The sequence below is a fragment of the Malus sylvestris genome, chromosome 5 (assembly GCF_916048215.2).
Source record: "Malus sylvestris chromosome 5, drMalSylv7.2, whole genome shotgun sequence".
NCBI classification, from domain to species: domain Eukaryota; kingdom Viridiplantae; phylum Streptophyta; class Magnoliopsida; order Rosales; family Rosaceae; genus Malus; species Malus sylvestris.
The window spans coordinates 17,720,172-17,728,065 of record NC_062264.1 but is presented as its reverse complement, the minus strand read 5'-3'; the positions used below and the strand labels follow the sequence as shown (position 1 = coordinate 17,728,065).

At 39.1% G+C, this 7,894-nt stretch overlaps 1 long non-coding RNA gene across 3 annotated transcripts; it reads left to right on the top strand.

Moving 5' to 3' along the window:
• Positions 1-3,038: 3,038 nt before the first annotated feature.
• Positions 3,039-7,675, top strand: LOC126622035 (uncharacterized). Of its 3 annotated transcripts, none has more exons than XR_007623270.1 (3): positions 3,039-3,279; positions 4,697-4,923; positions 5,715-7,675. It is a non-coding gene; the product is annotated as an uncharacterized LOC126622035 (long non-coding RNA). The 3 variants fall into 3 exon arrangements; XR_007623269.1 differs by having other exon boundaries at positions 4,697-5,971; positions 6,210-7,675; XR_007623268.1 differs by having other exon boundaries at positions 4,697-6,038; positions 6,210-7,675.
• The last annotated feature ends 219 nt before the right edge of the window (positions 7,676-7,894 follow it).

The window sequence follows — 7,894 nt, the reverse complement described above, 5'->3', positions numbered from 1 at the left end:
ATGGATGAATGAATTTTGGGAATTTCGACCCTTTTTTCAAGGCTGAATCGATCATCCTTTGGACCTCTATTATATCAACAGGTGTTTCGATCATTTGGTCGGATCCGGCTGATCGACTGCTTGATCCTCCTCTTTTTTTCTAAGTCAATTGGCTTGAGCCGAGCAAGGATTGGCTCGGCCTGTAATATTGGTAACAGATTATTTCTTGGTGGTTGGGAAAAATCGACGGACCTGTCGTCGTAAACCTTGCTAACCAGCATTTCAAGCAATCTAGTTTGTGTCTCACTGGTACTGCGTATCACGTCATGCAGTTTATCGATTCCTCGACTAAATGTCTGTTCAAGCGTCCAAGACTGTTCGTCAAGTCGTCTTTGAAGAAACGATCTCATTGGTGGATCAGAGCCTTCACCACCATCGTCATCACAGTCCTCCACTGTCCCTTCATTAAGATCGCATGTGTTTTTGTTAGGGATTTCTAGACTGCGAAGCTGACTGGCGAGACCAACTTCCCTTTCTCGGCGAGTCGTGCTTGTGGACTCATGTGTCACGGCACTAAGGGGATTATGTGCCTGTAGTACATTTTGTCCTATGTTCTGAATTGGCAAATCGGTTGTTGACTTTCCTATAGCTATTTTCTTTTTAACCGATCATGTCTCAATTGGCATGAACTTCGTAGTTTTAGCACTGTGTCCCACTGGGCGTGCCAAAATGTTGACCCTAAAAACTACCAAGGTTATGTGGCGCGCAGGCCGAGTAATCTCTGAGTTAACTACGTCCTTCAGTTGTGTGCGGGGCGTGCCAACTCATCGGTCGAGCTCGACCGAGGAGTAAAATATGTTGGTGCTACGTTGGGTGCGCGGCTGATTTTTGCGTCTTGCAATTGCGGCTGAGGAAGGAACTTGTCTCGGCCTTCGGGTTCTAGAGCCTGAAGACAAGGCCGTTAACTTAGCAAAGTTCAATATCAAATTTGGCTTCTAATGTTCCGAATGTAGTAACTCGTAATACCTTACTTCACCGAGAAGGCTAATGAGATGACCTCGACCAACAAGGATTCAGAAATCCTTCTCGACCGAGACTTGGATAGGTAACCAATCGGCCTTGACGTAGTGCTATTTATGCCAACTGAAGATGCTGCGAGATCGGCTGATTCTACGGCGACAGTGCTGTTTATGCCAACTGAAGATATCACCGATTGCCTCCACAGTGCTGTTTATCCAAACTGAAGGTGTGTCGGCGAAAAGAGAAAAGAAAAAATCTCAAGGTTGTTGAGAGAATTTGCGTAGGGTAGTTGTGTGTTGAATTGGAGGGGGCTTGAATGATGCACAGCCTCCTCTATTTATAGCAGCAGGTATTCTCTAGATCGAGTTAAAACCTTACTCGGAGTAGGACTTCTTATTCAGGTCAAACACTATCTCGACTAGTCCTATTTTCGCTACAACTTTGAACCCAGTCCTTTATCAAGCCGCATTCACTTCCGGGTTATCAATGTCTTTATCTTGCTGAAACTCCTTATTGTGCCAGGATTCAATTACGCGTCTCGCAGCAAGACTTGGCCGACCTAGGCTAGGAAACCCATGAACTAGATGATCCACGATAACCTCTTCGTAAGACCTTCCGGGCCGAAAATAAAACTCGGCCCAAACCAACATTTTGGGCCCAAACAATTATTTCAAGTTATAAATTCAAAATTTTTCAAACTTTGTTTTCAAATAATTAATTAAGATTTGATTTAAATACAAATTAGTCATTCATCATGTTGAGAATGATTTTGCTTGAGCTGTTATACTACGATAACTTTGTACTCTTGTAAGCATTTTTATCTTTACTTTTATAGGTAGTAAAAATTCTATCACTACTCCCATATAGTGGAGAAATTTTTCAGAGGACCGAAAGTACGCACATAAGCATAACAGGTGGTGTTCCCAACTAATTACTTACTGACACTGTAAAATAACAATTAAAACAGAGAGAACTCTTTTAAAAATTAATTGTTTGGATAAAAATAATAAAAAAAAACAGTCATTAATTGATTCCAATTCCCCAGATCGACCAACCATCTTTTCTCTTTCCCCATCTGCGCCGACTACCATTTCCACCATTCCACTGGGAATGAATGGGAAGATTGGAGTAGCCTCTTCATTAGTCGGAAGGAATTTGTCTCCACCGAAGAACGAACAAAAAAAAGGGTTACTGTTTAGGTAGGATGTAGTCCAATGGCTAAAGCTCTGCCAGTTTCTTGTAGACTGAACTCTCTTATCTTTAGGCTCAGAGTTGCTTTGGGGTAGGATGGTAGAATTTTTCTTTGCCACTAGTGGCAACGAAGTTCTTGGTAATTAACCAGGGGGAAGGAGGATCTCCATTCATTTCATTCAATGCCTGCGGTGAGGCGCGACCCACAACAAACAAAGGGGGAAAGCTTGTTGTAGCCCTATTTTAGTAGACTAGGCTTGGTAAGCGTAAGCTATTTAAGTAGGCTCGAGAAGGGCGCAGCTTCGCTCAGCAGAAGAGCCTTACTATTATATTAGTAAAGCGTTAGCGCCCAACCTATGGGCTTTGAGGGGATATGGGAAGGGAAGAAACCATCCATCTGATCTTTACAATTTTAATCATGCTTAATCATTTTGTAGATCAATTAAATATTACCAAAATCAAAATAAAATAAGAAACACAATGATTGATCTACAAGCCCTTAAACATGATTAACTGATCAGGATTCAGCTGACCTCACAAGCCTTTAATTCGGAGGCCGGCGATAGTAGATCTGAGGGTGCGGCCTACTACTCTCGGGTTACATGTTAACATAAGAATGGGAGAGAAAAGAGGGAAGAGGAGAAGGAAAATGAGGAAGAGACAATGGATGGGACGTCCTCGGTAGAGTCACAGGGTGGCGATAAAGGTGGGTAGTCACTGGTGTTGTGGATGTTTTGCGTGGAAGGGATAAATTTGGAATTAGATAGCGGTAAATTCGGAATCCAGTTGACCAAAAATTCTGGTTATTTAACAAAACTTCACTTAAACAACAATGTGGGAATATTTTTTTTTACATTAAAAACTGAAATAGCTAGGTGTTATGGTTCTATTCGCTAGGAACTCCACGTCACTTCATGTTCTAGGCACTCAGAAAAATTTCTCCGTGTAGTGCTTCGCTGCAGCTTGTTGCTGCACCGTTCTAGGTACCAAGTGTGGTAGCTATGCGCAAACCAACATGATCCTCTTCAGATCCTTTTGGTTAGGATTTTGAGGATTCGTGAATCGTGTTCGTTCATCGTACATCATGCGGTCAGTTTTTTTCGAGTACTGTTTGTGTTTAATTTTAAATAAAAATATTTAAAATAGTCTCTGACCGCACGATGTGTCATCAATAGGAAATGAGCACGTTTATCAACGTTTAAGTAATAATATAATCATCAACTTCTATTTCATTTAGTTTACAAAAATTAGTTTATAAATTTAGTTTCTTTATCATTACTAAAAAAAAAGGAGTTCATGCTGCTTCCTACAAGATTGCAGGCGTACGTGTAATCCTGTTAACCAAAACAAAAAAGAAAAAAGGATTTGCTGCGGTTGCAGCTCGTGAATTGATACATTATACCCACATAATTGCTGAACTAATTGCAATATATTGTTTTGGTGGTGCTGTACTGATTGCAGCATGTGTTTTGCGGACAAGGATTGTCTGCCCTCCTTATTTCCGTGCCCTCCCATACCTTCCTGTTTGTGTGGTCACGGTTAAGTCACGTCAACATTTTATATTACTATTCATTTTGTTTTATTATCTCTATAAAAAAACAATATAAAATGTTGACGTGGCTTAACCGTGACCATACAAAACAGGAGGGTACGGGAACAAGGAAGGCAGACAATCCTTGTTCGTGCTTTGCTGCTTGTATACCGTGAGGTGCTGTCTGTACTGGTTTTCTGCTTTCTATGCCGTGTGTGGCAATTGGTACTTTTGGGACTTGCCGTGCTGTTGTGTCAAACAACAATTTTTTTTGTCGTGTGCAATTGTTGTGCTTAAGCAATTATAGTACTGTGTAGGGGTATTTGTTGAAATATCTCACATTGATTGTATATCTGAAAAAATAAGAATTTAAATATCTTGATCCTACTTCAATTACTATTGAGACCTTTTTTTGTGATAAAACTCCAAGCCTGACACATTGTGCATGTGATAATTACCAAGTTAGGCACAATATCGATGTTGTTGGAAGTGGACATTTGACCTGTCTCTCTAATATTTCTACATGGTATCAGAGCCTGGGAGTGGGCCTGAATGGCCACGTGATGGGTGGGTCCCTTGGTCTTGCATGTAGGGTGAGTCTCATTGGCTCCACGTGGTTGTCGATGTGTGGATCTCTCACGTTTAACCCACTAATTGGGTCCCACGTTGCGGGCTTGTTGAAATATCTCACATGACAAATACAAGTTGGATTTTGGATTCGGGGTCATAGATCATCTGACATATGACAAAACCTTATTTCAATCTATGACACATCCTCACAGAAAGTTTGTGACAATTGTTAATGGTACTGTTGATTCTGTTGTTGGAGCAAGAATAGTGTGTCTTACACCTTCTCTTCCTTTGCATAATTGTTTATTGGTTCCATCATTGTCCCATCACTTATTGTTTGTACCACAAGTCATTGAACAGTTGGATTGTGTTGTATTAATTTATCATTTATTTTGCTTACTACAGGATATTAAGATAAATGGGATCATTGGGCGTGACACTAAGAGATAGGGGCTATATTATGTGGATGACATGGTTGCTAGAAGAGCTAATTTCGTTCCTGCGTCGCGTAATAGTAATCTACAGAAGTTATTGTTGTTGCATCGTCATTTGGGCATGCGTCGTTTGGTTATTTGAAATATATGATACCTGATTTGTTCAGTGGTATTGAAGACTTAGAATTAAAGTACGAGGTATCTATTTTAGCTAAAAGTCATCGTGCTTCATTCCCTTCAAGTATGAATCAAAGGCCTTTTCCGTTTGCGTTCATTCACTCTGATGTATATGTGCCTTCCCCTGTTAGTACTACTTCATGAATTAAGTAGTTTGTTACTTTCGTGGATGATTTCACCCATATGACGTAGGTATATCCGTTGAAAAATAAAAGTGAGGGTGGTGATGTGTTTTGTCTGTTTCATCAGATGGTTAAAACTCAGTATTCCTCTAATATTAAAGTTTTGTGTTCTAACAATGGGATTGATCATAAATTCTGAGTTATCTAAGTTTCTACAAGATCATGGGATTGTTCATGAAACTACTTGTCCGCATACCCACAACAAAATGGGCTGGCAGAAAAGAAGAATCGTCATATCCTAGAGATAGCTTATGCTTTGTTTATTGGTGCATCTGCTCGCAAACGCTTCTATTCTGAATCAATTGTATATGCAGTTTATGTTGTGAATCGTATGCCGTATTGGATCTTCAATTATGGAACACCAATTTAGGAGCTTACTCAACATGTTCTAGTGGTTTTTACTAATACTTTGTCACCTATGATTTTTTGTTATGTGGTCTATGTTCACACTCAGAAAGCTCATCTCAATAAGCTTGATTTTTGTGCACTCCGCTGTGTCTTTCTTGGATTTTTTCCCGGATCATAAGGGATTGAAGTGTTATCATCCTGGTAGTTAACGCACTTTTGTAACTATGGATGAGACTTTCTTGGAGTCTAAATATTTTTATTCTTCATCTGTATCCAATTCAGATTACTAGGGGAGATTATTGATATTGGTGAACTAATTTGGTTGGAATATACTTATGGGGGAGAAAGATAAGTTGTGGAAATCCGCCCAGTTCGATTGGAGCCTACTGAATCAAGCAGCCCAGTTCAAGAAGTTTGGGAGGCTCCTACCAAACCCGGCAGCCTAGTTCAACGGGCTGTAATCAAAGAAAACAGTCCAGTTCCGCAAGCTCCCACCAAATAGTACATCCCATTCCAGCAGGAATCTGCCGAATTTCCCAGTATGTCCGTAGAACCATCTCTCTCTGATCTTGCAGTGCTTGTTCCATCTCTTATGAATATCCAAGAGTTAAGTATTTTAAATGATAATACAACTAATCTTGATATTAGTGTGAGTACTTATAAATTGCCAGAAAGACAAAATCATGGTGTGCCACCTGATATTTTCTCTCCAGAAGGGAAGATCAAGTATCTGATTACTAATTATGTATCATATGATCGTTGTTCACCAAAACACAGGGCTTTGGTAAACCATATGGAATCAATTAAAATTCCAACTCCGGTACAAGAAGCCTTACAAGACCCTAAGTGGATATAAGCGATGGATGAAGAGATGTCAACTTTACAGAAATATAAAACCTGGAAGATAGTGCAATTACCAAAAGGGAAGAAACATGTTGGTTGTCGTCGAGTGCTTACAATCAAGTACAAGGCTGATAGATCAATGGATAATTACAAAGTAAGGTTATTGGCTAAGGGGTACACTTAAACGTATGGTGTAGATTATCAAGAAACCTTTTCTCTGGTAGCAAAGAAGAATATGATACGTGCTTTGATTTCCTTAGCTGCAAATATGGATTGGCCTAGTAAACGGTTTGATGTGAAGAATGCATTCCTTCATAGGAAGTTGGAAGAGGAAGTGTATATGGTCTTTCCACTAGGCTATGGTGCAAGTGGTAATACAGCAATGCAGATTGCGTAAGTCTCTTTATGGACTTAAGCAACTGCCCCGTGCTTGGTTTGACAGGTTTACTCAAGCAACGAAGAAATATGGGTATCACCATAGTCATTTAGATCACACTTTGTTTTTGAAGCGTTGGCTTGGCAAATTAACTGCTTTAATTATTTATATGGATGATATGATTCTTATCGCAGCGAAAGTATGTGTTGGATTTATTGAATGAAACTAGTATATTAAGGTATAAACCTGTGGATACTCCTATGGTAGAAAAACATCATTTAGGTATTTATCTAGACCTGGTTCCTATTGATAAGGGTGGAAACCAAAGACTTGTGGAGAGATTAATTTATTTATCTCATACTCGCTCTTATTTTGTATATGTTATGAGTGTTGTAAGTCAGTTTATGTACTCACCTAGTGAAGATCACATGGCTGCTGTAATGTGAATTTTGGAATATTTGAAGCCTGTGCATGGTAAGAGAATACTTTATAGAACACATGGACATCTAAAGGTTGATGGGTTTACATATTCAAATTAGGCTGACAATGTTACTAACAGATGGTCTACATCTGGGTATTTTACGTTTGTTGGAGGTAATTTGGTTACATGGCGTAGTAAGAAGTAGAAAGTGGTGTCAAGGTCATCTGTTGGAGCTGAGTATAGGGGTATGGCACACAGAATATGTGAACTTTTTTGGTTACGTAAATTTTTTAAATGTCTTGGCTTTGAACCAAATGAGGCGATGAAATTATATTATGACAATAATCTGCAAGGGAGATAATAGATAATCCGCTACAACATTATCGAACAAAACATGTGGAGGTTGATAGACACTTTGTCAAGGAAAATCTTGAAATGAAGATTGTGTCTACACCGTTTGTGAATTTAGAGGAGCAGCTGGCTGATGTTCTTACTCATGGAGTATCTAGCAAAGTTTTTTCAGGACTCAATTATCAAGTTGGGCATGTATGATATCTATGCACCAACTTGAGGAGGAGTGTTGATTTGAGTTTTAATTGTAAATATTTTAGGATTCCTATTTTTGGTAAGATTAGGTTTTATAATTGGTTGTAATCTCTTGTATTTAGTTTCCGTATCTTTATAATTATATTCCTTGTAGAATTCCTTGTAGAATAAGGCATGTGTGCTTATATATAAACCCTAAAAAATGAATGAAATAACAAAGTATTCTACGTATTTCTCCTACACGTCCAAAGTATACTGCAAGCGTGGTCTCTTAAA